This window comes from Artemia franciscana, chromosome 3 (assembly GCF_032884065.1).
Source record: "Artemia franciscana chromosome 3, ASM3288406v1, whole genome shotgun sequence".
Taxonomy (NCBI): domain Eukaryota; kingdom Metazoa; phylum Arthropoda; class Branchiopoda; order Anostraca; family Artemiidae; genus Artemia; species Artemia franciscana.
The window spans coordinates 31,898,745-31,926,214 of NC_088865.1; the positions used below are offsets into that span (position 1 = coordinate 31,898,745).

At 32.2% G+C, this 27,470-nt stretch overlaps 1 protein-coding gene across 10 annotated transcripts in view; it reads right to left on the reverse strand.

Annotated features, from left to right (window-relative positions):
- LOC136025163 (uncharacterized) overlaps positions 1 to 27,470 on the reverse strand; it is a 489,107-nt gene that overhangs the window by 454,411 nt on the left and 7,226 nt on the right. For all 10 annotated transcript variants that reach the window (XM_065700916.1, XM_065700917.1, XM_065700915.1 and 7 more), the window contains exons 3-12: positions 24,414 to 24,517; positions 21,557 to 21,630; positions 19,911 to 19,984; positions 18,704 to 18,898; positions 17,478 to 17,601; positions 15,614 to 15,733; positions 14,222 to 14,289; positions 11,708 to 11,849; positions 9,483 to 9,584; positions 7,695 to 7,792 (exon numbers count right to left, since the gene is read on the reverse strand). The gene's annotated coding sequence lies outside the window, so the exon portion shown is untranslated. The remainder of the gene's footprint in view (positions 1 to 7,694; positions 7,793 to 9,482; positions 9,585 to 11,707; positions 11,850 to 14,221; positions 14,290 to 15,613; positions 15,734 to 17,477; positions 17,602 to 18,703; positions 18,899 to 19,910; positions 19,985 to 21,556; positions 21,631 to 24,413; positions 24,518 to 27,470) is intronic.

The following is a 27,470-nucleotide window of genomic DNA, read 5'->3' on the forward strand; positions in this document are numbered from 1 at the left end:
ATCTGTTTATCAAAACTATAATTTAAAACGCTGGGCAATTTTGAACGGTGAAATGTATTTGTTAAAATCAAAGTCACCTTGTTAACCTGTGGTACTACTGATATCCATTTTGAAAGCTTAAAACTCATCTTTTGGTGTTTTGTAGAGGAGAATTTCTGCAATGTTTTATTTTCTTCTTTTACCATATTTGTATTTTTATATATATATATATATATATATATATATACATATATATATATATATATATATATATATATATATATATATATATATATATATATATATATATATATATATATATATAAATACCGTGTAACTTTCTAGCAGTATTTCCTCATTAATTTCATTAATAAGATGATAATGTCTCATTCAACAAAATCGCTTGAAGACTATTTTAGCGCTTCAATTGTTCATCTCCGGTAAAGAGCCGTTTGGTTGATTATTGGTTGAATTGGCGCCACTGGCTGTCATACAAGGGTAGTTGTTCATACAAGGATGGTTCAGCATGCAAGTCCCTATTATATCAGCAACGGATTGTGAAAATGTAAAAAAGAATCCCACTCAGACATAAGGGAAAGCAAAATCATACACAGTGATGACTTACCTCCATTTCCGACTTTAATGGCATGACGATGGTTCTGATTATCATTTTCCAACAGGAAAGTACGCTCCAGCACTAAAAAAAATTCAACCAATCAGTCAGATGTTTGTCATCTGAGGCCACAAGTAACAATCATTTCGTACTATGCCTCAGAAGGAAAGCAGCAGAAGGTTTTGTTACATAATATTTCAAACGGTAACTCCTGTTATAATCATAGGCGAAAATTAAGACGTCTAAATTGGCCTAGTAAATGTAAGAAAGAACTATCACTCCTCGTGCCCTTATTTTAAACTATTCCCATGCTTGCATCTGAGCTCAAATTCCCATAAGCTTATGTACATTTCCTGTGCACAATGTAAGTTCTTTAAAAGCAAAGGCATAAAAAAAAATTATGGAGTAGGGGAGGCAATAGTGTTTACTTCATGAACTTTTTTTGTTTTAGAAAAATTTTCGGACAATTCAAGTCCGAATAAAATTAGTGTCCCGTACAACTGATACCCTTCAAAATTGTTTTGATAACTAATAATATAAAAGAGTTCATAATTTCGTGAGCAGTGAATATAATAAAGAAATAAAACCTCAACAGCCTTAAATGGTGGAAGTCCATCAGTTGGTACCCCATTTTCCTTTTTCTTTTGATTATATTTTCACAAATGGTATTTTTACCACTTTTGACTCGCCTAGGGTGCCAAAACATTTCAGTTGCTCTAATGCTGGGTCAAAACCTTGTTTTTTTACTGGACAAAAAAAGTTAGATATATACTGAGCCGCCAGAAATAGACATTGAAACGACAATAAAAATGTTGAGGAACAATTATATATTTTTTTGGCACAATTAAAAAGTATTTGTCTTGATACAATTAAAAATTATAATATTTAGGAACAAATTTGTTTGGGAAGATTTGGAATAAATTGTTTATAAATTTTTTGGAAGAAATTCAGTAAACTTTGTTAAGAGTATGTAAAAGAGCTGCAAGCATGTAATATGGCCCCTAGAGGGATAAGTACGTACCTTTGAGATATGAGTGGTTAACAGCATTGGAGTGTATTGGATTTCGTTTTCTATTGGGAACAGTTGCTAGTATGCGAACAAACACTTCATGACACCTGAAATAAAAAGATTTCCGTGAGGGAGTTGACAAGAAATTAATAGTTTTTTGTTATAATAGGGATGACATATCAGAGTAAGCTGAGTATTCTTCGTCATTGAGTGTCGGTAGCAGAACTGGGTAACATCATGTTTCTTGTAGAAATAAGATAAAACACTCCCGTTGTTATTCTTCCACAGGAAACATTATAGAAAATGAATTCTTATTTACAACATTGATTTAATATTCACTTATTCTAGCTATTAAAACTTCTTTATTAATAACGTAATATCGAACAGTCGAAATACTTTCGAAACCAACATATTTCTGCCATAACGGAGACTAACGGGTGCATATAATTTACAGAACTTTTAACCGATTTACTCTGAGTAATTCCGCCTCATAAACTGTAATTTATCAAGTGATGCTTGACAAAGGTTTTGACAAGAAAATATGCTCCGTTCATTTTCATAAGTTTAGTATAACTTGTAATGAGATAAAACTTAATCACATTAAACATTTTTCTTACCTAAGTTTTCAGACAAAAACCAATCTTTCCAAGGAAAAGCAAAGTAGTCAAGGTCATTTTTCGAATTTCAACAAATATGTCTGAGGACAAAGTTCATGAGGTATTCCCATAAAACTTTAAGAAGAATGTAATTCAATTGATTTTATTTCACCTTTTTTATTGTTCTCTCTTCATTTATTATTTCCTTTCTTATTTTCATACGTACTACATAGTTGGTACTATGCCTCAGAAGAAGAGCAGCAAAAGGTTTTGTTACATAATTTTTCAAACGGTAACTCCTGTTATAATCATAGACAGAAAAGAAGTTGGAACCTCTTAATAAAAAACTAAATTTGCCCATGAAATTTAAGACCAAAATTAACACTCCATAGGCCCTTCTTTTAAACATGCTTGCGTCAGAGCTCGATTTCCCCTATGAATTTGCACGTTTCCTATCCCAAACGTGAGTTATTCAAAAGCAAAAGCATAAAAAAAATTATGGGAGTAGGGGAGGTAGGTTTTTTTGTTTGTTTTTTTTTTTCGAAAATTTTAAAAAAAATTCTCAGACAATTCCAAGCCCAAGCAAGATTAGTGTCCCGCACAACTGATTTTCCCTTTTTTTTCAATTATGTACGACAAATGGTATTTTCAGCCCCTTTTGATCTCAGCTAGGATTGAAATGAGGAATGAAGTGATAAAATTCTTCAATTCTAATGTGATTTTCAGTCTTCTCAGACTTGATTTAATAGGAAACGAACTTTCAAACCAGAAAACATTGAATAAATTTAAATTCGAGATTCCCTTCCCCCTTTTTCTCACCTCTTTTCCCTGAAAAGAGAATATTTCTGCACGGCCGATTTCTGATACGTTATTAAGCGAACTTTTATGGACGTTTGTGCCCAAAAAATTTTAGTTGCTCAAATGCCGGGTCAAGATCGTATTTTTACTGGAATATTAGTCCTTAAAAAAAAGTTAAGATATATACTAAGCCGCCAATCAGAAACAGACATTGAAACGACAACTAACATATTGAAAAACGATTGTAAATTTGTTTGGACGAAATTCAGTAAACTTTGTTATTTAAAAGAACATTTTACATATAACATTTTACATATACGTTGTCAACGGGACTGTAATGGACTTCGTATCTATTGGAAACAGTTGCTAGCATGCAAACCAACACTTCGCGACACCTGAAATAAAAAGATATACACCTGACACCTGAAATAAAAAGAATAAGTAATGTAATGAGGGATAAGTACTAACATTTTAGATATACGTTGCTAACGGGACTGTAATGGACTTCGTATCTAATGGAAACAGTTGCTAGCATGCAACCCAACACTTCGCGACACCTGAAATAAAGATTTCCGTGAGTGACAAGAAAATGAATCCTTTTTTGCTATAATAGGGTTGAGGTATCAGAGTGAGCTGAGTATTCTTCGTCATTGAGAGTCGGTAGCAGAACTGGGTAACATCATCATGTTTCTTGCAGACATAAGATAAAGCACTCACAGTATGATTTTTCCGTAAGAGAGAACAGCTTAAAAACAGAATTCTTATTTAAAACATTGATTAAATATCCCCTTATTCTAGCTATTAAAATTCATTTAATAATTACGTAATATCGAAAAGGCATAATTTTTTACGAGACCACCATATTTCAGCCATTAGGGAGACCCACGGGTGCAATTAACTTTACAAAACTTCCAAGCTAGATGAGCCCTTTACTACTTCAGTGACCCTTTAAACAAATCTCCGCTTAGGTCCGAGCAATTCCGCCTCAAGTTTCAGTTGACTTACATTTGAAATGAATATGTGTTGAGTTCGTTTCCAGAGGTTGAAAAGAAATAAAATCTGATTACACTAAAATATAATTGAATTTGAAAGATAAAGACTGGACAAACATTTTTTTCAAACAATGCCAAAGCAATGCAGATCATTTCGGGAATTACAGCTATTATGATTGTCAGCAACTCATGAGATATTCCCATTTAATACGTTCGAATTCCGATCTAAAAGTGAATACTTCTAATTACAAAAGAAAAGGAAAAACAGCCATTTTTAGATCGGCTAGTTCAATTTTTTCTGAAAATTAATAGAAAAAGAAATTTGTAGAAAATACTCTGTTTCCCTTGTCCTAATACAATCATGTCAATAAATTGGCATTAGTAATCAGGTCTCAGATAACTACGATATAGATCATACAAAATAAGAATGAATTACAAAGAAAAATTAAGCCCCACATTCAGTCATATAGAAAAATTATTCAGAAAGAGATAATGGAAAATTCCACAAGTAAAAAAAAATTAAAATCATTCAGAAAATTTCTAAAATTTACAATTTGCAGAGTTAATAGTAACATAATCATCACTAATCTAGACATGATTATAGTATTAGCATTACAATATTGGATTTAGATTTACGTTCAGACATGAAAGAGTTTGTGATTGTATCTATTTTTTAAATTGTGTATCTATTTTGTAAATTGTCAATACAAATTTTTTGAAAAAGCAAAGGGGTGTAGATACAAAAGAAAGAAATAATAGGGCCCGACTTTCTTTTTTACATGTTTTACAACCGAATTTCTTAACTAAAAATTTAGCCAAGAATTATATTTGGAAAAAGGAGTCCATTGGAAACTTAAAATTGACATACCTTTTATAATAAATATTCTTCAATCCACTAACAAGCCTCATCGTTGAATCAACCTTTCCTGCTGGCTCTGTAAATAAGAAGAACCCTATAATGATGATTTAGATTCCTCTATATTTGAAGATCAATCTAAAAGTGATATCAGTATCCTTTTGGCTTGCTCACTCATCGAGAGATTAGCTCCCTGGCAACAGTTTTCTCCTCATGCTTTTAACTATTATTCCTAAAATCAATTTATAAGGTAAAAACTTTATTTTTTCTTTCAACAGGCAATAATAGTACGCAGCTCTGTTATGGAATTGTCCCAAACCTTAAGCTTCTTGCATTAATGATTGAAAAACCAACAGCAATTTATATCCTAATTATAGGAGTGTCAGAAACAAAAAGGTTCATTCCCCCCTCCTCTGTTGAAGTTTCACAAAACGAGTCGTCCAGTTGTAATTTGTTATATATTCAATTTAAAATTATGTTGTAAAATGCCCCTTTTTGAAATAAATAAAAATAATTGACAGAAAACCTGAGATTCAGAAATTGCGGAGATTTGATTTCACAAATTAAAATAAATAAAACGGTTTCTAAATATGCCGTAAAATTCTTGACTTTTTTCTTTGACGAAAAGAGGATTTCCAAGAATTCAGTTCATATAAAAGAATATTCATGGCTTGTATTTATTATACAATTTTTATATTCACAACATTAATTCAATATTCACAGATTCTAGCTATTTAAATTATTTTGCGGGCCTAGGAAATAATAAATAAACTTATGAAAAAACGTCAAAGTAATATAAGTTTTTCTACATTAAGAACAGGAGTAATTTTGCTTGATCGACTCTATCGCCCTATCCCCAGAATCACAATAAACGATTCGCGTTTGCCCTGAAAAATGTTGGCCTAAAAATGAGCTATAAATGATTCGAGAATCACCAACTCTGCAAAAATCACCACGAGATCTCCACCATAGGCTTGTAAATAAACACATCAAATAATAACAATTGCATTTTTGTGTATGGGAACATCCATTTATTCCTTTTTAAGCCATATTATGAACGGCACTTGGTTCAGGCCTTACTATATTACTTAACCTCGCCAAAATACTGTAGAAAACAATTCAGAAGAACACACGACCCTGGACTACTGTAGCCTTAACACTTTATTTCAAAAACTAAATGCTGAAAATTTACGTTTTGTCCGTGAAAATAAGAGATAAATGTTAAAAAGTAAATAGCAAACCAAAAAAAAACATTGGGAGGAAACAGGGGGTTCTCGTCGAAGGAGAGATGAGGGTGAAACTATAAAATTTTATTTTGGGAGAGCAATATCTCAAACTTTTCTTGGGGAGTGCCTCAGAATGAGTTTGGAAGGCAAAGTGGTCATAAGGTATTTTAAAAGGAAAAAACTTACTATTTAACGTGCAAAACACATATAAAACAGAATTGAAAAATGTCCTCTATGTGTTAATGTTCGTCAGCGATAAATTGGGACACGCGACTGGCCAAAAGACTTCATTGCAGAGCCTAAAATGCAAAAATAAGGGCTACAACTATACAGACACGAACTAGTATAGTTAACCATCCATAACTATAAATTGCTCATGTATTTGACTATAAGTGTACCATCGTGAACAAAAAGCCACAGAACTTTGCCCCCTTTTTAATGAGTTTTGAGCGAGCAAAAACGCCCATCATGGCCCCTCGGCAGACTTAAAATTTGCCTTTATAATGAGGCAAGGCAAATCAAGACAGAGAAGATACTAAATGACACTGTGGCCTTTGAAGGGCTTGGAGATTTGTAAGCTGTGGCTTCTCATTTTAATTTTTTTTCGTTCTAGGTTTCATTGATTCTTTCGTAGTAATTGATAAAAATAAGCTGCGCTTGTATAAAAACTTTTTACCTTTATTTCTTATGTAACCTGGAAACAGGAAACTACAACAAAACCCGGACTTAAATTGTCCAATAGAAATTGGACAAATTTACTTGCAAGTGTGATAAGTGGTAGTGATGACAAAGTAAATATCACTTTTATCAAATAGAGCTTGTTTACACATAATTTAAAATTAAACAAAGAAATTCTGAAGTCGACTAAATCACCATTTTCTCGTTTTCAAGGGATTACCCACAACAACTTGATCTGAGTCTATTCTTCAATTCTTTGCTGAAGCCCATAGAATATGGCAAACTGTTTAGATGAGTAGCCGTATTTATTTATTTTGTTTTTTAAATGAGTATATAAAATAAACCATATTCAAAAAACTATCGGGGGCACATTGTTATAAAAAAAAAAATTACGATAAAAATACCTAAAAAAAAACGTAAATCTATGGGGAGGATGGGTCTATCTTACAAAAAAAGAAAACGATGGTCAAGGCTAAATAATTAATAGTTGGTTGTACAATTAGTAGTTTAAGTAATTTTCATTCCACTTTTTCAAATTCTAACTCTTGGAAATTATTTTTTAAATAAGATAAAAAAAAGACAGTTTTTATGGATTACAAAATGGTAGGATTAAGTTTTTCAGCCAGACATTTTCAGCCTTTCGCCGAATACTTTGAGAAATAGATAGTTATGTGGTAAATTATTGTCAACAGTTTAACAGAAAAGACAGTCAAGACGACCCACATCATTTTAGAAAAAAAAAACATTTAGGGAGCAAATAAAGCAATTTAGGAAGGCATATATTACAAGCTCCATTCTTTGATTTCTAAACAACATCGTATAGAGAAACGATCTGAAAACATGCCTTCATTTGTGTGCTAACTGTTTTTCAAACAAACGGAAAAAAGAACTGTAAAAAAAGCGAACGTGAGCAAATACACAATTTAAGAGCCTGAAGATTTACTTACTTGGAAGCTGGGTAGAGTAGTCATAGGCATCCTTTATACATTTTACTGGTTGAGCTTTCTTAAAATGTCTCCTTGAATATTCGCGCCGACAAAATTACCTGGAAATTGAAAAGATTAAATGTGTACAGAAAAGAAAAGTTTTGACACTTATAGCTAACCTAAAATGCAATCAGTCAAAATAAATTAGCAACATAACATCATTCAGACATATGCTTGTCAATAAAGCATCATTTAATAACAATTGCGGATATATATAGTTTTTCTTACATATATGGGCAAAAACATGCGAATGTCTCCTTTCTCGGAAAAATTATCAATACGTAGGTGCAGAACGTGGAAAAAAGGAAAAGAATTATTATGAGTTATTGAGAGCGAGATAAATGGCTGACTTTAAGTCTTTGATTCAATCATTACAGTAAAAGCCTAGTGCAATGTGAGACATTTTCTTTATCATTATTTTCCCATGATTTTGTTCAAACTATTCCTATTGATCAATTAGACTAATTAGACTAATTAATCCACCTTTGCAATAGGCTATATGTTCGGCTCAAAAGCTTTCAGCAAAGTATTCCTTTTTTTGTTTGAGAAACCACTCGAGGGAAAAAATACTTGCATTCTAGATGTGATTAAATACAAAAACAAGTCTTTCAACTGAAATTAAGGAGCAACATTAAAAATTATACCGAACAAAAATTGCTCGGTACTGCACTGACCCAGCACTGTCTGCGGTTAGAACACAAGAGACAGTGAGAATCCATACATAGAAGCCTGCCACGTGCCATGCTGGGTCCCGGCGGCGAAGCCGCCGGGACCCAGCTAGTACGTAATAGATTCTATATGTGGTTTCTGTTGAGCTTGAAACCTCTACAGTAAGGTTCTCTGATGCGCTACATCTGATGGTGTGATTTTTATTAAGATTTTATGACAATAAAGGGGTGTTTCCCCCTTTCTCATAAATAAGACAAATTTTCTCAGGCTCGTAACTTTTGATGAGTGAACTAAACTTGATGAAACTTATATATTGAAAATCAGCATAAAAATCTGATTCTTTCGATGTGTCTATTGGTATCAAAATTCTGTTTTTAGAGTTTCGGTTACTTTTGAGTCGGGTCTTTTACGTACCCAGCTAGTACGTAATAGATTCTATATGTAGTTTCTGTTGTGCTTGAAACCTCTACAAAAAGGTTCTCTGATACGCTAAATCTGATGGTGTGATTTTTATTAAGATTTTATGACAATAAAGAGGTGTTTCCCCCTTTCTCATAAATAAGACAAATTTTCTCAGGCTCGTAACTTTTGATGAGTGAACTAAACTTGATGAAACTTATATATTGAAAATCAGCATAAAAATCTGATTCTTTCGATGTATCTATTGGTATCAAAATTCTGTTTTTAGAGTTTCGGTTACTTTTGAGTCGGGTCTTTTCTTACTTACAGTTAGTTACAACGAACTGTTTGAAAATAGGCTAAAATACAAACCAAACGGTGATACTAGGCAGACACACCCCACCCCAGACTTACCCGAAACACCCCTAAAAAGGTGATGACCTCAAAATGTGCTATTTTTGGTTTTAGAGATAAAGCAAAAATAAATAAATAAAAATAAATGAATGGAAAAATAGCAACCAAACAGTGATAAGGTATAAAGAGAAAAAAAAAAAAACAGCGCACCTATGCAGTGAAATCCCGTCCTCCGATTCAAAGAAACCGATAGAAAAGATTCACTCAAATATACCCTTTAATGGGTGCGAATTTTTTACATATTTGTCTAAAATGTAAATAAATCACCTTTATGGAAGAAGGATTCAGTCATCCAAGTAAATCACATTTCTTTGGACTATTCTCCAGATAAAATTGTAGCCAATTTTTAATCAGTCATATAGATTCTACCTGCAAACAGAATGCCATGAGACAAAGAATGAACCGTCATTTAAATCAAAAATATATAAACACATTCAGACAAATGCCTCGATAGATATCATGGAACCTTTGATTTGACAAAAACTGTCAATTGAAGGTCATATCAAACTCGTCATCGAGTATCATCATAATATTTAGGGACAAAATATGTTTGTAATAAAATATTTAGCTAGGTATCCAAAGGGAGGTAGATAAATTTCAGTGAATAAAATTTTAGGAGACTAATAAACTCTGTTAAGCACAATTAAGAAAAAGAAAAAAAGACGAAAATGTTGAATCTAATCAACTAGATTCTGATTGTAACTAAAAACAGGCTATCTGACGTTCTGACAAAGCCAATCAAGTTTTCTGATTAGTCAGTCATAATAGAACATATTTTTTCGGTTTCAAGGTCAGAACAAAAAAGACTTTGTGTGATAAAAAACAAGCTTTTAGAAATGAACATACACTTAAAATTCAAATAAGGCATATAGAATGTGCTTTGAACCTTATTTTCCTGATATTTTATCAGGTTGATGATGACTTGATGACTCTTGTCCGGATATTTTAATCCTTACTTTAAAAGATTGAAGAGATATTTTCCCTTACATTTATATTGCAAATCTAAAGATTTAAAAGATATTTTCCCCTTACATTTATATAGCCCAGTGAAACTGCCCAGTAAATAGCTAGTCGACTGGGGATTAAACAAATTTGGGCCTTCTTTTTTCGTATTGAAAAATTGCTCACAGCAACATTATTGGAATCTATTTCTTCATTTTGTTGATGACATTCAAAAGACAAGGGAAATTGATAAGAGACGAAGCTAAAGTTTATTTGGATCCAACCTAAGATTTTCTAAAAGTGAAAGGTATTTTCGGAACTTTTTTGAAATTATACAAGTTAAAACAAAGCTAGCTTACAGAGGATAGACATGTAAAATACCTTGTCTTTTATCTTAAGCCCAATGAAAATAAAAATTCGATTGAAAAGCATCAATGTAATATTTTTATCCGTTTTTTTATCTTATTACTTGTTATAAATTTTAATTCGTTTAAAAACATGAGATGTCGTTATTTTTCTTCTTTTTTTTGTCTCAAAAAACTTGAGCTATTCAATAGTTCGTTACACTCTTTGACCCACACAGAGAGACCAGAGTTGCCAATCGAGTTTACAACACTGTAGCTTATCAGACAAAAAAAAATAATAAGAAAATATCTCGTTAAACCAACGATTAGCACAGGTTTAAATTATCACCCTTCGCGTAATTGTTTGTTCCGATTTAAAACAGTATTTACAACTAAACATGTCAAAATTTTGAGAAATACATGAACTTTTGTTTTGTTTTGTATAAAAAACACATCTCTATTACACAATTACGTATTTCAACAGTTCACACTTTATTAATTTGAGGTAAGTCTAAAATTATTTTTATCTTAAAAATCTCATTAAGCGATGTTTTGTAGATAAAAATACGCAAAGCGGCTTCATAATACTGCTATAATGATTGATATTACATAAGAATATGTAAAGTCAGAATAGAAAAATAGCACTTGTCCTTATTATGTAAAAATCATGGTTGCTCCCTTCGAGGCACTCAGTAGAAAACGAACACTAGCCCATAGCATTATACACTAGACTCAATGCACCTATATACCAGGTGTATAGCCACAGAGCCAAAGATGCCCTGCCTTCCAATTCAAAATGGTTGCATTTTCCTTAAATTAATTTTTATATTTCAAGCAGAATCTGCCAATTAGTTGGAATTCCCCCTCCTCCGCATTTTTAATTATTATTTAAGAATTAACGACGCGTCTTGACTACTAAGGTCCCTGCGTCGGCCCTGCAGTGCATTCCTGTAGCGTGATTCGATCTCTGGGCCCCGTATTACCAAGCTAAGGTCAAATCCACTGCGCCACCACAGGACCGCATTTTTAATGTCTTGATTTGGGCATCAATTCTAAATGGCATGGGAAAACGAGCCAATATGAAAGTGAAACTCCCTTCGTGTGTGCGGGTTATAAGAGTATGTATATAAAAAAATAAATCAAACAGACAAGGGAAAGCTAAACTAATCTAACATGTACAGTTTATAAATCTAGAATATTACTTACTTGATCTCCATGCAGGCAGGGTAGTGACGGGTGTCTAACTTCCTCCCTACATATTTAACTGGTAGAACTTTCTTTGTGTCCTGAATGAGTATTTCAGAACTTTCCTGAACTTTCTTTCCCGAGTGTTTCGCAGAAAAATCTCCTGAAAATGGGAATGATCAATAATGTATAGAAAAGAAATGCCTCAGGACTTACAACTTACCTAGAATGTAACAGTCAAAGTAAATTAGCAACATAAAATCATTCAGACATATGCTTGTCAATATATTCATCATTTAACAAAAATTGTTCTTCTTCGGGTGGGTAGCAACATGGAGATATTTTCTTCTTTTTGGCCATATTGCAAATGCCCAGTATCCTTTTGGCTTGTTTAGTCATTAAGAGCAAAACTCCCTAGCAACAATTCTCTCCTCATGCTTTTCAACTTTTCTCCCTAATATAATTTTTTCAGGTTAAAACTCAATGTTTTATGTTAAAAGGCAGTAACAGTATCGACTTCTTGTACTGTTATCGAATTGTCCAAGACCTAAAGTTGCATGCGATTAAGTTCGGATGCTGCCACAAAAACGGTAAGGTTTAGAAATTGTGGGGATATGAATCTAAAATTTAAACTATCCCAAGGATATCGCTTAGTAGGTTTTCACGAACAGAAGATTAGCAAGAACTCAAGTTAAATAATAGTATAATTATGTTTTGAATTTACTGAATATACTCATCATGGACTAATGATGATTATAATACTTGCCTCTAAAAATAGAGATGGGTGAAGGGAGGGGGTTGCACAGGACACCCAAAACATTTCTATTGAACTAATGGAATTTGAATAATTACCTTTTTCAATAACGAGAAAAGAACACAAATATAAACTAAGGAAGTTAAAATTATGATTAGCTCTAAAAAAGAAGTCTAATACAAAATATTTACTTAAATTTGACTTTTCTACATTCAAGTTATTTTTCCTATAAAGAACTTAATATTTTAAAGCGCAAACGACAATGAAGTAAAAACAGCTATTACCCATTGGGCCCATTTTAGGTCTACTAATACCTAAAGTCTTTCAATTTCTAAGATCTTTCTTTTGGTTGTGTCAAATCTCCGTAACTAGGTCCAAACTTCCCCTAAAAACCATGGAATTAAAACCCTTACAACTTTCAAGCAATAAGAAAAAATCGACAGACTAGAAGAAAACATATTATTCCGCAAACTATATACATATATATAGCCTAAAATATTTTTAAAAAATACACATATATATAGTTGTTTTAAAATAAAACAGCTAAAATATTAATACAGATACTTATCAATTTCATCTTTATAACCCAGAAATATGAAAACCAAAAGACGCATTTGTATCATAATATCAAAATTTGTCAGTAGAAATAAAATCAATTTTCAACGTTAGGTACAAGAAAATGAGTAAAAAATGAAAAAATAAAACATTTCTTTCAAGAATGTCATGAGACAAATGAAGAACCGTTATTTAAATAAAAAATATATAGAAACAATTCGACAAATGCCTTGATAGATACCATAGAACTTTTGAATTGACGAAAACTGTCAAACAAAGGGCATATCAAGCATCATCGTAATATTTAGGGACAAAATGTGTTTGTAATAAAAGAGAATATTTAGCTAGGCATCTAGACTGGCATGAAATGAATAGACAAAGCCGAAGCAGAGCTTGGTCAAAAAAATTTAGGAAACTAATAAACTAATCAATTAGACTTTCTAAGCGTAAAAAACAACAAAATAAACCATAAAGAAAAATCTAAGAACAAAAAGAAGACATGGCCAATTTCGGTAATATGTCACGTTTGGCAAAATGTTAGTATCCCCACTAAGAAAAATAAAAACCCCAACGCATCTAAATTTAGTTATCAAAACCGTTATTTAAAACGCTGAGCAATTTTGAATGGTGAAATAGTATTTGTTAAAATCAAAGTCACCTTGTTAACATGTGGTACTATTGATATCCATTTAGAAAAATTAAAACTCATCTTTTTATTTCGTTACAGAAACAGGCAAAAAAAAAAAAAAAATAAAAAAAAAAAAGAGTACTATTTCTCTTTGGTATAATAACTTTCTAGCAGTATTTCCTCATTAATTTCTTCCATACTCGATTAGAATAAGATGATAATCTCTCATTCAACAAAATCGATTGAAGTCTATAATACCGTTAAATTGTTCATCTTCAGTAAAGAGGCGATTTTTTTTTACTCTTTCTCGAAATAATATCACCTTGACGAATATTCAGAAAACTAAAGAAAATTCTCAAAACTATACACTGTTCAGTTTTCAAATTGCCAATGCAAATTTAGGGGAAACAACAAAATTGTATCCGAACAGAAATAAAAATATTTAGTATGGGTTTTCTACGTGTCTTACATGTTATTTTGTAGATAAAAGAAACGTGGTAGGCCATTAATATTATATCCATTATTACCAAGCATTAGTGCATTTTATCAAGAATTGAGTTAGAAAAATAAGCCAACAGGCAACTTAACATTTACATACCAGTTAAAATAAATATTCTTCAGTCCAAAGACAAGCCTTCTATGTTGATTTGATTTTTCATATTGGTCCTGTAAATAAGAAGAACACTATAAGGAAGAGTTATATTTCTCTATAGTAAAATATTAAACGAATAGGTTTATCAGTATCCTTTTGGCTTGCTTAGTCATTGAGAGCATAGCTCCCTGGCAACAATTCTCTCCTCATGCTTTTCAACTTTTCTTACTAATATAATTTTTTCAGGTTAAAATTGAATGTTTTATGTCAAAAGGCAGTAACAGTATCGACTTTATGCACTGTTATCGATTTGTCCAACAGAAGATTAGCAAGAATTCAAGCTAAATAATAGTATAATTATGTTTTGAATTTACTGAATATAACCATTATGGACTAATGGTGATTATAATATTTGCCTCTAAAAATAGAGGTGGGTGAAGGGAGGGGAGTTGCACAGACCGGATAAAAATTATTTTGCCTCCTCCCTCCGCAAGGGAAACCCAAGCGTGCTTTTTCATTCAAATAGAAGGTAGCAGTAACTTTTTGTTGCAACTAACAAGAATCATAAAGGTTGAGCCACACAACCACTACATCCTTTTTCTTGTATTTAAATTATTTCTTCAGTTTCAATCTGTTTAACATTAAACAATCATCAGAAACTTATTCGGGAATTAGAAACAAAATGAAAAAGCATTATAAGAAGTCAAAAATAGATTCTAAAAAAGATCACCACTAAGAGCAGGACATCCACAACATTTCTATTGAACTAATGGAATTTGAATAATTATCTTTTTCATCGCTTTTTTTAAAAAGCGATTTTTAAAATCGCTTTTTGTACCAACGAGGCACTTTCAAATCGGTACTTGAAAACAACATTCAGATTAACTTGTCAACATAAGGCTAATAGACACCAGTTTGTTTAATAATTTCGTCATTTCAATTAGCGAATCGTTAAACGATACCATATTTTCCAATATAAACGGGACAAGTCGAAGTCATTCTTACTGATTTTGGATCATCTCTAGGGTTTCAGCTGTAAACGAAATAACAAAAAAAGATCCAAATGTGTTCAAAAAACAAACTTCAAGAGTCCAAGAACAAGTTTTGTACCAAAAAAAGAAAAAAAAAGGTTTTGGTATTCACTATTCACACTAGTAAACTTGGGACTAACACAGTACTGGACCTTCAAATTGTTCTCACTTAAGATTAAATTACTTAAATGGCTAAAGCAAATAAAGCTGAGTTTTAAGCAAAATATTCTAATTTCTGATACATTCTTTTCATTTTAAATTTATTTGGGCCAATATTGGAAATCACTGGAAAAAATTAGACATAAGAAATATTCAAATATATGAGAGCTGATGATCCAAATATCGTTTTGAACAAAGGCTTACTTACAAGCAACGATAATTTCAATTTTAAATCTTCAAGTTGCGACCATTATTGGAGACAGTAAAGCGGCGATTGGTCTCTTCAACTACAGCTCACAACTGCAACTTCATCTGGATATTTTCAGAACTGGAAAAAGAGAAGGTCATAGCTAGTTGAATTACATAAGCCCTTACTATTTGTGATGAATTGTAAACGTAAGTCAGTAATTGGATCCTAGAAATAATCAGGAATCAGCAACAGCCTCTAGTTTATCATCATTTGGTGAAGACTAAGAATATATCTCTAACGCTTATAAAGCTTGTACAAAATACAACCATATCTACCATACATATAACTAAGTTTAAGTCTCTTAGGCTAAAACTCTAGCCTAATTGGATAATCAAGACAAGTGAAAGCTTAGAAGCACAATCTTAAATCATGATACAGATACAAGAAATCCATCTTCCTCAAAAAAAAGAAAAAGAAAAAAATCACTCTAGCCAAACATAGAGAAAACTTGACATGGAACGGTACAGCCAAATGCTCTCGCATGGTCTAATTACTCCCCTTTTGACCCCTGAGGTTTATTAGAGTGAAACGAACACATAGCAACGTTAGAATTTTTAAGCAGCCATTTTCATCAAAAAGGTGGCCGATGACCAGGGACAAGGACCCAGAGTTATGAAGAGTTGCTCATTTTTTATAGGGATATTTCGGAATAAAACATAGGCTTGATAAATATTTTGAACTGAAGATGTAAATTGTTATTTTCCTAGAGTACTTTTTTGTTAGACACGGAATTTTATACAAAAAAAAAGGATTATAAAGCATTCTTTCCCTTCTTAACGCAAATGAAAAACTATGCAAACTATGGTCTTTGTCTAAAAACTAATTAATGAACTTTGGAAAAAACGTCACCATACTGTAACATTTTGAGAAGTATATTCAATTTTGAAAGAGCGGATGTAGTCCTGCATGATTGACGGACTTTGAGCACCTATGACTCTAATATTACAACAACAAGGAATGGTGAAACTGAGTCAATAGCAACAGAATATTGGAACAAGGCTTTATAGACCAGAAATTACGAGATCTAGTGTCCTTTTCAGGAGTTGGAAGATATTTGGGGTTATAAAGGCCCCTCTCTTTCCTTTTTGGCCAAGGGTTCCATTGTGACAAAACATGATGTGATAATGATGGTCAAAATAGTTATTCAACATAAAAGAACCGCAATATATAAAAATGATCCTGAAAGAAAACACCCTGAAATGCCATTCGTTTGAAACTAAGGTCAAACACAAAATAAATCAAAATCTCGTTTTTTCTTCGAATGCTAATAATACGCAACGAAATTAACAGATGACTATATTTGTCTCACCCTAAAAAATTTTTTTTTGTTCAATAGTAGTAGTTGAATTGTTTAATAGGTTTTAAGGGGACAGCAGCCCATCAACAAAACTTGCTTTTTGTATTTCTTTTAAGTCCAAAGGTGAAGCAGATTAAAAATTTCAGAAAAAATAACAGCTATTACAGAAAAAGAAAGATTTCAAAGCGAACATACACATAAAACTGGCCAAATGCACCGTTATTATATCAGAATTGTGAAGCGCTAAACGATAGGCCTACCATATTGTCAAATATTAACAGTTTATCCAATAAATTTTTGATAATTTATGGGGTTTCAGCTTTAAACGAAATAACGAAACATGTTCCGAATGCCTTAAACTACTCAAATTAATAATTAAAGCAGAGTATTCTAATTTATGGTGCATTCTATCCATTTTAGGTTAGGTTATTTGGCCTAATATTGGATTCCACTCAGTAAAAAATTAGACATCAAAATATTCAAAAATATGGACGCTGATGGCCCAAAAAATGAAGGTTTACTTACAAGGAACGATCACTTCCAAATTTAAATCCTTTGCTTTGAACCATAATCGATGAGTGTTAAAACGGCGATTGGCCCCTTGCAACTACAATTTGCATCAGTAACTTCACTTGAATTATTTTCAGAACTGCGGAGAGAAAAGTTCATAGTTAGTGGAATCATATAAAACCTTACTGTTTGTGATGAATTGAGAAATTAATTCAGGAATTGGATCCTAGAAATAATCAGGAATCAGCAACAGCCTCTAGTATATCATCATTTGGTAAGTTTAAATAAATATCGTTTAATTAGGATATGATAAGATACGTAAGAAGATGTTTCTATTGAACGACTATAATTTTTGGAATGATAAAACAATATGGGCAAATCTAGAAACTATATTAGAAAAATTTCGATTTTTTTAGGTAATAGGTATGTTGGATTGAGCATTTGTTGAGCATACAAACCACAGTCTAGAAAATACGACCAAAAACCCTGAGTGTCATAGTTCTTTTACCGTACGAATCAAAAGAGATAGACCATTTATCCAAGAGAATAACATTTAATAACTAAAACTCTAAATGAAGAACTTCAAATTCAAAAATTTTCTTAAATACCGAAAGGGCAAAACAACAGAATAAAAAGTTTATAAAAAAATCTTGTATTCAAAAAGTTTTTTTTTTTTTGCAGGGATAAAAGTTGTCGTACATAAAAATCAATAAGCGGAATTCAAACTTTCATTTCTCAATTTCTCATTGCCAAAAAGTTCTCTTTAATTAAGTTTACAACCAAAAAATGAGGAATCGATAATGGTGCTTGCAACCATCATATCTCGATCTTTAGACCAACTAGAAAGTTGTCAGTCCAAGTAACGGTATCTAACTGAGTAAGGTACAAAGACAATTCCTTGCCTAGATTTTATTTCTCATTCTGTGCTCTCGTTGGTTAAAAAGGTAGAAGTACTTTATCCAGTTCATAGAAAAGTACTACTAGCAATTCCTTACAGTACAAAGGTATTCTTTTTTTTATAACGTCTTCTCATCATTCGCATCCACTCGTCTGATTGCCTAAAAGTTCAGTAAAGGTACTAAAAAACTTTACGAAACGCAGCGAAAAATTATTTAAATGTATTTTTTTCAAGTTGGCAAAATATTTAGAGGGAGGTCAAACTAGGTCACCCCCACTCCCTGAACACGGACATGATTGCTAGCTTCCTTTCTTATTGTGTAACTCCGCAAGAAAATGCTCACCTTTTCCGTCAAGATTTCGAGGAGTTGATTTATACGACTCTTCGCATCAATCTTGATAACTTAGTAAAGTAGGTCAGTGCATGCTTTACCCGCAGTGCAAACAGTGACACAGATACAATTCTCCTGGAATTCTGCGGCCAACTCTTGAACTTCATTAGGAAACGTTGCTGAGAACATCAAGGTGTTTCTTTCAATCTATAAGGAAATCCAACAAATATATGCAAATTTATGTACTTACAATTATTAATGTGAATGTGATTTTGTTACAATGATCAGTGGTTCGTTTTTCAATCATAAACAGACATGGTCTAAAATAAGACGAACGAGAAAGGCATCCTATCAACATAACAGAATCAGGTCTATATATATATGTTTAGTCAAGATCAGATAGGCGTTAGATCAGAGTTAGAAACAATCAGATAATTTATACAAGAAGAGGTGTAAAAAGTCATATCTCGGAAACAAAAGTATTCTGCTCAAATACACTGAAATTTGAGGAACAGGCAAATAAAGCAACCACATTTTAGACAACAAAAGAAATAAATAAAATCGAACCGAGTTCTACCTCTACATAGCTCTTTTTCTTACAAAAGTTATTCAATTTTTTTTCAAATACCAGAAAAAATCCTTAGAATCCAAGGCTTCTATGGAACAACCTGAGGCTCCCGCAAAAACAACTGAACATATTTACAGATCTAAAAGAATAATACCTTTTAACATATTTACCTTTTAACAAATTTAAAATGTTTCCCAAGAAAATGCTGCCTTTCCGTGAAAAACCAGTTTGTCATTTTCTATGCTCTTTAAACACTGGAAGACAATACTACATTTAAGCAGCATTAGTTTAAAAATAGAACTTTTATTTAAAACAAAATATGTTAATGATTGTTTTGATACAACTGGACAAATTTTCTAAAATGGAAGGAAAATAACATGTTAAAATGTTACAAAAAACGAAATACAGACAAATTACCCCCCGCCCCCTCCCAGATTTAATACATTTTGTCCCATCAGCCCAACATTTAAATTAGTTGAATTGGCGCCATTGGCTGTCATACAAGGATAGTTGTTCATATAAGGATAGTTGTTCATATAAGGATGGTTCAACCTGTAAGTCCCTATCATATCAGCAACGGATTGTGAAAATGTAAAAAAGAATCCCACTCAGACATAAGGGAAAGCAAAATCCTACACAGTGATGACTTACCTCAATTTCCGTGACTTTAATGGCATGACGGTGGTTCTGATTATCATTTTCCAACAGGAACGTACGCTCCAGCACTAGAAAAATAAATTCAACCAATCAGATGTTGAAGATCTAAGGCCACTAGCAACAATTATTTAGTAATATACCTCAGAAGGAAAGCAGCAGAAGGTTTTGTTACATAATATTTCAAACGGTAACTCCTGTTGTAATCATAGGCGAAAATTAAGACGTCTTAATAAAAAACTAAATTGGCCTAGTAAATGTAAGAAAAAACTATCACTCCTTATGCCCTTCTTTAAAACTATTCCCATACTTGTGTGAGAGCTCAAATTCCCCTAAGCTAATACATGTTTCCTATGCAAAACGCGAGTTCTTTATGAGCAAAAGCAAAAAAAATATGGATATACCATTTAATTCCTTCGAAATTGTTTTGATAACTAAAAATATAAAATAGTTCATAATTTCGTGTGCAGTGAATAAAATAAAAATAAATCCTCAAGAGCCTCAAATGGTGTAATTGAAAAAGTCCATCAGTTGGTACCCCATTTCCCATTTTTCAATTATATATTCACAAATGGTACTTTTACCTCTTTCAACCTCGTCTAGGGTGTCAAAACACTTCAGTTGCTCAAATGCCGGGTCAAAACTGTGTTTTTACTGGACTATTGGTCCTTAAAAAAAGTTTATATATACTGAGCCGCCACAAACAGACATTGAAACGACAATAAAAATGTGAAGGAACAATTATACATTTGTTTGGTACAAGAAAATATGCTCAGCTCATTTTTCATAGGTTTAGTATAATTTGTAATCAAATACAACTTAATCACATTAAACATTTTTCTTCCCTGAGTTTTTAGACAAAAACCAATCTTTCCAAGGAAAACCAAAGCAGCAAAGGTCATTTTGCGAATTTCTACTCAAAAGCAGAAGCATGGTTTGATGAAAAGAAAGCTTGACTGCATAACTTCAGATAGTTCTCTCTGACATAGGCTATGAACTCCAAGTCACTTCACACATTATAGGCTCTAGCTCAAGGACAAGTAAAAACGATCCTTTGGGGCCCCAGGCAAGAGCTCTAGGAAGCTTTCCAAAATACAAAGTCATATTCATCAATCCAGCCTAAGGTCCACACTTCCGTAAAAACCGCAGAAGTTAGACCCTTACCACTTTCTAGGAATAAGCTGAAATAGGACTGCAAAAAAAAAAAAAAAAAAAAAACCTTGCTCTCGCAACACAATCAATTAGCATTTAATTTAATAGCTAAAACCAAAAGTGAAGAACTCTGAATTCAGAATTTCTCCGACAAAATAGCATATTCTTTGGGAAATTAACTTTTTCTTCAAACCTATTTTTAGATTAAAATTCAATGCATGCTGAAAGATGGCACAGATTATAGAGGTATTGAAATTACACATTAAAAAGCATTACAAGAAATAAAAAGTAGATTTTAAAGATATGAAGTTGCATTTCCACATTATACTCATAGGTCCTGATTTAAGTCGAAGATTCAGGGTTATGTCAACAGCTAAAGACGACAAAAACATGCAAGTTCCTATCATATCAGCAATGAATTGTGAAAATGTAAAGAAAAAAATCCAACAAAGAAATGAGGGAAAGCAAAATCGTTCAAGATGATCACCTACCTCAATTTCCATGATTTTAATGGCATGACGGTGGTTCTGATTATCCTTTTCCAACACGAATGTATGCTCCAGCACTAAAAAAAATTCAACCAATCAGAGGTTTGTCATCTGAAGCCACTGGTAACAATTATTTAGTACTATGCCTCAGAAGGAAAGCAGCAGAAGGTTTCGTTACATAATTCTTCAAACGGTAACTCCTGTTATAATCACAGGCGGAAAATTAAGACGCCTTAATAAAAAACTAAATTGGCCTAGTGAATACAAGATAGAACTACCACTCCCCATGCCCTTATTTTAAACTATTCCCATGCTTACGTAAGAGCTCAAATTCCCCTTAGTTAATGCACGTTTACTATACCCAACGTGTTCTTTAAAAACAAAAGGATAAAAAAATTATGGAATAGGGGAGGCAGAAGTGTTTACTTCATGAGCTTTTTCTTGTTTTAAGAAATTTTTCACCAAAAATTTTCGGACAATTCAAGTCCGAGTAAGATTAGTGTCCCGTACAACTGATACCCTTTAATTCCTTCGAAATTGTTTTGATAACTAAAAATATAAATGAGTTCATAATTTCGTGAACACTGAATAAAATAAGGAAATAAGTCCTCAAGAGCCTGAAATGGTGAAATTGGAAAAGTCTATCAGTTGGTATCCATTTCCCTTTTTTGTGACCTAAATATGCTTTAGACTTTTACACTTAGGGAAGGAGGCAGGTTAGGTTTACAATAGTTAGGATGGCCTTTGTGTCCTGAATGAGCGTTTCAAAACTTTCCTGAACGTGTCCTGAACTTTCTTTCCCGCGTGTTTCTCAGAAAAAAAAACATCTGAAAATGGAAATGATCAAATGGTGTAAAGAAAAAAAATGTATCAAGGCTTGCAATTCACCTAGAATGTAATCAGTCAAAGTAAATTAGCAGCATCGAATCATTCAGACTTGTGCTTGTCAATGAATACATCATTTAATAAGAGTTTTTCTTCTTCTCGTGGGTAGCAACTTGGGAATTTTTCTTTTTTGGCTGTATTGTGAATATCCTGATGCAGAATGAGAGAATATAACTATAGTAAACACGGAAGAATGGTATAATTAGACTATACAATAATCTATATATGACAATAGAAAATTAGCAACATCGAATCATTCAGACTTGTGCTTGTTAATAAATACATCATTTATAAGAGTGTTTCTTCTTCTCGTGGGTAGCAACTTGGGAATTTTTCTTTTTTGGCTGTATTGTGAATATCCTGATGCAGAACGAGAAAATACAACTATAGTAAACGCGAAAGAATGGTATAAATGGAATATACAATAATCTATACATGATAATAGAAGAACCCTATGGCATATACAAATCTATATAATTCAATAGTCAATAGTCTATGTAAGAACCACAGCTTTTTAAAAATTTGAATTTATAAAGTATAATCAGTCAATACAAGTTAGCAACATGCTTCTTTTGTTTATTTTGCTTTTATGACTTATGCTTCTCAACATCCGTAAGATTCGATAATTTAACAGCAAACATAGCTTTTCTATAGCCATTTAAACACAAAACCTGTAAGACTTCATTCTAGAAAGTTACTTCAGACTAGAAAAAAAAATAATGCGGGACAATATGCACAGCTGAAATCCTCAGTACATTTACGTCCCCTCCCCCACCCCCGGTATTTTGGACTTATGGAATCATCTATCTTCTCCCAATATGCCCCCTCCCCTCAAGACAGCCCCGTTGCCAAAAATGTATAGGAGCCCTCCAGTGTGCGTGCCCAGATCGGAGGCAACGAAGGATTTCTGGAGCTGATTTTAGGATTACGTTAGAAAACATCTGAATAACGTTATTCAGTATTATACAAAATTAAGTAATATCAGCAGCAATAACACAGGCTATCCTAAGACGGTGCAAGACGGTATTAAGATTCGAAGGGACTTTGGGGAGAGGGGAGAATGAATGAAAATTTAAGATTTATCGAAAACAGGTGGGAACTCTTGTTAAACAGTATCTAATCTTAAAATCCAACTAACTAATCCAACTAATTCAGCATTTCATAAACAAGAAAGAGTAGACGCCCAATAAATAACGGATCAAGCAAGTCAGTAATTTCATCAATGATGTCAGGGATTCTTACACGGAGAATTATCATGTCTTTGTGCCATGTCTAACACATGTTTTTTTCATTGAGTTCGACCATTCATTAATGGCAAACATGAAGAAGGATTAAGAAGGTCATTAGTCAATGAATATTAAAGGAAGATTGTCATTATACACTATAAAAGTGTAAAATAAGTATGGTTGCAAAAGGATTGCTAAAAAAAAATATGGAAAAATCTGGGAACTTTTCACAAGGTTGAGCCAAAGAACTTGAAACTGAATTCGCTACTTTTTGGAAGTGTTGCTGCTTAAGAGCAGATTATCCTGATTATACTGAAGTAATGGGGAAGGGTAGCATATGCTCACCATCACTGATTTGGAAAACCCTGTTTTTTGGTATTATCATTAAAATGTGTCTCTGTTTGGTATTTTTAAAGGAAACATCGAAAACGACTGGTATTTTTAAAGGAAACATCGAAAACGATTGGTATTTTTAAAGGAAACATAGAAAACGACTGGTATTTTAAAGGAAACATAGAAAACGACGACCAATTTATCTCTCCCCCTAGATTTTCGAAAATACATTTTGCAAAAACATAATGTAAAGGCTGTAAACCTACATTAAGGTTTCTCTTCTATCTGACTTAATCCAAATAATCCCTGGGATTAAATAGTTGATTTAAACATACCCTTTTTTAATTCCACCCCCAACCCTGCAAAAACAATCTCCCGACACACTTAAAATGGAAGCTATGAGCATTTAGAATTACCTTTAAAAAAGAATTCAATCATCACATACATGACAATCTACTGGAATATGTCTCCAGTGGCCATAAATATAAAGCCAGTTGTTAATAAAGTATAAGACTTCTACCTGCAATAAAATTTTATTACGTAAAGAAAGAAATGTACTTAAACCAGAAAATATGAAAACAAACATTCAGACAAATGCCTCAATACATATCATGGAACCTTTGAATTGACAAAAACTGTCAATAAAATGGCATGTCAAACTCGTCATCGAGTTATCATCATAATATTCCGTGACGAAAACTAAGATGACAGAAATGAGAAAACTAAACTAGGGTTTTAAAAAGGCCAAAAAATGCAAAGACAAAGCAGAGCGTTTAGTCAGTAAAATTTTCTGAAAAATGAATAACAAATCAATTAATCTTCCTAGGCGTCATAAATGACAAGACTGATTCCAAACAAAAATTTAAAAAAATATCCCAAAATTATTCCAAAGATTTTTAATCTGGCGAGGAAAAAAATATAGACCTTTTATGCATAATCTGCCCATGAATGATACTTGTCATGCAGGCAATAAGTACTATCGCCAATGAACCTATACAATAAAATAAGGGTGTAATAAATGTATATCATGAAACTATATAATAAAAATAATAAAATACATATATATTTTTATTAATTCAAGAAATAATAAGGCCCAATTAAAAAAGAAATCATATTTTGGTGAGAAAGAAAAATAAGACCATCCAGTAGAGAAGAATACCATAAATTTCTTAAATCGAAGTTTGGTACTTTCAGGACCATTTTGAAAAGAGTATAGCTCATTTTAGGATATTTAATGTGAAGTCTTGCTTTATCATTATTAGTATTTATTTCTTATTGAAAATGGACCATGGAAATGACCATGAAGCTTTTTTTGTCTAGTAAAAATTTCTCTCTTTTTTTGCCAATATTTATTGTGGATTGACAGAGTGCGCTTAAAAAATAGATACCAAACTCAAATAGATTCCGTAAATTCAGAACTACATATTTGATGTAATCAATTACAAATTTTGAAAGGCTGCTTTTGGAATAAATGTCATTCGGAGAAACGAGAACAGCAATGGAGAAACAAAACGAAATTTAAGTACTTGAACAAAACAAATTAATAAAAAAAAACAGCCTTTTTTATGACGAAACGAATAACTTATTTGTTTCTTCATAGAAAAGGCAGTGTGGTCTTGGAAAAAATCCCCAAATCGTATATATGGGGATGACAGACCAACTAAATTATCAGAATAACTTCATTTCCAATTAGAAGAAGAAGAAGATAAATTTAGCAGCTATAAATTCAGCAATATTTCATTTTTATTTAGAAGAAAAAAAACGATTCTACCCACTTTATCCGACGCATTTTTAAAGAACTGAACAGTTAATGAACTTTTTAAGTCAATGGACCAGAAATTTGCTGTGACCCAAAAGTGATTATTTTATCAATCCTTATGAATCCCCCTCTTAAGTTTGTTAGACCACCCCTTCAACAAAATATGTCTTAATGGGTAACTTGTATATCTTGCAGCCCTGTCGTTAGGGCTGTGGGGGGTTTAGTCAACCCGAATACATGGTTACTTTCTCTATGGACTATTTAAAATATTTAATGCCAGTTTAAATATTTGATCTTATGCATTTGAGAAGGGGCTGCCTTCAATCACTTTTGATCCCCATATGTACGACTTGGGTATTTTTTCCAAGACCACACTGCCTTTCCTATGACGAAACAAATAAGTTATTCGTGCTTGTGAAATTTGCTGTGACCCGGAAGCGATTATTTTATTCATTATAAATATAGCTTGTTTTTATTTTAAAAACTTTGGTAACTCTCCTGATGATGATGACTATAACATAGAAATATCTAGAGCTTTTGTATATTTTTTTTTCACTGTCTAATAAAAGGATCTGTCCCAATTTGGAACTCTATTTGTTTCGTTAAAAAAAAATCGATTCAGTGTATGTATGAAAACCTTTATGTTTATGTTATGTTCACCTCTATGTTTTAAATACTGAATAGCTTAAGTAGACTTTCTTAATTTATTGAAGATCAGCGGTAGCGGTGGTGAGGAAATGATGATAATCATATCTGTTCAAACAGTATGTTATACACTATTTCAATCATCTGTTCTACTATTTTTCTGCTAAAGACCCAACAACATGAAATGATAAGAGGAAAGTTAAGTTCTTTAATTTGAGCTTATAAAAAAATTAACACTTCTAGCACTAACAAAACCAAAAAGAATTTTAATTGATCAAATTTAAATTCAAAGTTTATTTTTTATTATGAATTCAACCAGTGCGAAAGAAATCACATTATTCTTTTACTTTTTCTAGATGATAAATTAGTTAGGACTAAATCAGTTTACCAGACAAAGTTTAGTTAAAAACCTAAAAAAAAATAAGACTTCTTCATTTTAAAAATCATTTTTTAAAAAGCGGTTCTTTTTAGCTTTGATGCTATACAAAGCAAACGATGAAATAGATAAAAAAATCAAAAACAATTTTTTTGTTTAAATTTTTACAGTAATTTTCTTATTATTTTACTAGAGAACGCAAGATGTCATTGCTTTTTTTTCTCAGATGCGATTTTAATTTTCTGATGGCCTTAGTTAAAACAGAGTTGCCATCAATTTTGCACTATTAGCAAGAAAATTAAACAAATAAACCAATGGTCTTCTTTTATAAAGCAGTTCTTTTAGCTTCGGTGCTACGTAAAGCAACAGATGAACAGCTACAGAAAAAATTCAGTAAAAATATTTTCGTGCTTGCAGTGAAGACTATAACCTTGTAAAGGACGAACCACGGCCTATGGTAAGCGGAAATAAAAAAAAAACCATTGAAAACAATGAGAAAACTGGAAAGTGATAAAAGGTCCACTTCTAGCTGATTCAGGAATGGTAACTATTATTTAATTAGTCTTAATAGTAAAATACTATTTTCAAAACAAGGTTAAGGGAATTTCGAAAATTAACTTGAAACCCCTAAACTGGTGTTGGATCGAAACAATAAGTACACCCCTGGATTCGCTTTATCCTAAGACTGTTTAC